General features: G+C 32.0%; 1 long non-coding RNA gene across 1 annotated transcript; it reads left to right on the forward strand.

The window, feature by feature from the left end:
* Nucleotides 1-883: 883 nt before the first annotated feature.
* LOC145100775 (uncharacterized) lies at nucleotides 884-2,089 on the forward strand. Its single transcript, XR_013705245.1, has 3 exons — nucleotides 884-979; nucleotides 1,580-1,700; nucleotides 1,960-2,089. It is a non-coding gene; the product is annotated as an uncharacterized LOC145100775 (long non-coding RNA).
* Nucleotides 2,090-3,166: the final 1,077 nt, after the last annotated feature.

Genomic DNA, 3,166 nt, shown 5'->3' on the forward strand with positions numbered 1-3,166 from the left:
TAGGTTGTTTACAAATTTGGTCCTTTTGTTATATCGTTTGTATTAGAAACAAATTTTGGTGCTTCTCTTCTCCCCTTGTATTTGATTTTGTTTGAATTTGACCATTAATTTAATGCGATAAACCCATGCACAACTACATTTGTTGCTCGTCACTTTGTGTTTGTTCTTATTTTTTTAAGAGTAAATTACTAATTCGTTCACATTAGGGGTAAAGTAGTCATTTTATGTGGGACATGGACCAAAATTTTTATGAGACCCTAAAGGATGAAAAATAAAAAAAAAGGTTTCTTTTTGGACATAAATAAAAGGAACAACGAAACATACAAACTAAATTTGTGATTTAGTCGCATCAATTGGTAATGGAAGGCTTTAAGTGGATGAACAATAAGTAGATTGTTGTTATCCAACTCCTAACTACCAATGATATTTTATTACCCTTTCTTTTTCTTGAAAAATAACTCCTTTTTTCCTAATTAATTTTAAATCTGTGTTGCAGCCTTGCAGGTATGGTAATGTAGCTGCCATATCAAGTTGTTTCGATTTATGTTGTCTAAGGTTGCAGCTGAAATGGTAATTAAGTTATCTTCTATTGATACCATTTTTTATTGCCTTAAAGTTGCTTTCAGGTGATATTTACTTATGCTGTTTAATTTAGAATTAAAATTACATTGGGTTAATAGCACACGCTTTTTGGCTTCACACTTAATTGTGTCAAAGTTTTGAATTTTGACTCTAAAATAACTTTATATTCACTTTGAACACTAATTATATATATTCATACTTCTTTTTAATTGTAATCTAACATATTACCATCTTATTTACTCAATTTGAGAGCATGTGACTTAGTTTCTCATGTGCTTTGACTGATTGAACTACAATCTCAGGTTGGAACATTAACCTCTTACGGTTGTCGAGAGATCTCAATCTATTACATCTACTCTAAAGGCAATGCAAAGAGTGCCCTCTTTCAGTCCACATGGTACTCGTATTAGCTAAAACCTTACCTTTTTGTTCTTTTGCATTGTAGCAAAAAGTGAATCTGCTGAAAACAAGGTCAAAATTGGTTTCAGTATATATATATATATATATATATATATATATATATATATATATATATATATATATATATATATATATATATATATATATATAGAACTTATAATAGTAAGCTTTATTAATGTGATCATGCATTGCAAATTATTTTTAAAACTTCAAAATTACCCTGCATGGGTTGTGCTCAGCACGGGCCTCTTAAATTCACTAGTATATATATATATATATATATATATATATATATATATATATATATATACCGCTTTGTTGAATGGTTTGCATAACATGGGAGCTGTATTGGTTGTAATTGGGTATGCTCTTAGGGTGGGTACATGCACTTGCTTCTTTTTGACTTAATCACTTAAAATAGGATAGATAGCTACAAAACCTGGCTTAATACAACTCATGTTAAATTTGATAAATATAGTGAAATTTGTTTTTTGGAATGTAGGGGTAACATGAATATTTAGTCTTATTCCAGTCTATAATAGAAACAAACCTTATGATGCAACACTTTTCCATACAGATACCAATATCTTATTCCAAATTTCTTGCATCTGCATCGCGAGTTGGTTCAAATCTATAAATTTTCGTTTGGAGTATGTCAAAGTTGTCGCTATCCTAGTTATACAAGCTTCATATAGAAGGTGAGTTAAGTGTATAAGAAGGTACTTTCATTTATTGAGGTTGCTGGGATAAATGCGAAAATATCACATTACTTTCATTTATTTGTTTATTATAGCATCCTACATTCAATAATTTTTTTTATTAAGGGATTATACTTTGAAAAACCTACAAAATTACAATATTGTAATTAATGAACTTATGATGTGAACAAATATATGAAAGTACATTGTTATTTCTTGCATGATTGTAACAAACATTAGAATGTTGTTTTGTTCATAGGAAAAGATTGTTCCTGCTCGTAATCAAAAGACATCATCAGGAGAACTAGAGAGCTATTGCTTGATGTGGTCGTTACGTGCCTTGTTTAACTATACATGTGAAATGTTAGGTACCTCGATTTTTGTTATAGGCTTCATTTATTGGTGATATTTTGTATACACAAACAATATAATAGTGAAATGTTAGATAACATTGTCTTTAGACTTGTGGTGTATAATGTTTTTATTATTTGACATTTAGATGAAATTGAATGCTTGGTATTATATTTGTTTATGTATTATACGTAAATGCATGTTGTAAATGTGTATCGTAAATGCACGTCGTAAATTTGTATCGTTATTTAGCTGCTAAGTTTATGACACGCAAATGCGTGTCATATTCATATATGACAAGGGATTTAATGATACGCATTGTGTGTCGTAAATAATTGCTGAAGTTTATGACACAAAAATGTGTGTCATCTTCATTTATGACAGGGGATTTAATGATACGCAATGCGTATCCTAAACGCGTGTCGTAAGGTTACGACATGCAAATGCGTGTCGTCTTCCTTTATGACATGGCCTTCCTTGATACGCTTTGTGTGTCGTAAATGAGCGTCGTAAATGTATGTCGTAACTGCGCATCGTCTATAGACGATGTGCAAACGCGTGTCGTCTCTCGTTATGACATGGCCTTCCTTGACACGCATTTGCGCGTCATTTGAGCGTTTTACGACACACATTGCGCGTCGTTAAAGGCTGTTTTTCTAGTAGTGACCATTGAAGATCAAAGCTTCATAAGAGAAAGAAATCATTACCTTAATAGAGAAAGGATGGTAATCCTTGTAATCCACCATCTCTAGCTTCTCTCGACATCATTTTGGTAGAAAAATTCGCCCCATCTCAACTCCCAATTGAGCCCCAATGAAGAATGATCGAAATGAGCTCTACAAACTTATAATGTGTTTTCTGTGCGTTCTCACATCGTGAGTTCTGGGGATCAACAAAGTGCATTGTCGGTTTCGTTCCAACTTTGGGCATTTTTGTCCCAACTTCAAACACACACGTCTTCTTCGTTTCTTATACATTTTGATGATCTTTTTATCCAAGTGAAGTGTAACGCCCCAAAATTCAAGCTCAAAAATTTCATTTTTGATTTATTAATTCATAAAACATTCATTAGAAAACATTGTATAAACACGTCATCTCAAAACTGTGGCAACCCG

This window comes from Lactuca serriola, chromosome 4 (genome assembly GCF_051521515.1).
Source record: "Lactuca serriola cultivar US96UC23 chromosome 4, Lser_US96UC23_V15, whole genome shotgun sequence".
NCBI classification, from domain to species: Eukaryota; Viridiplantae; Streptophyta; class Magnoliopsida; order Asterales; family Asteraceae; genus Lactuca; species Lactuca serriola.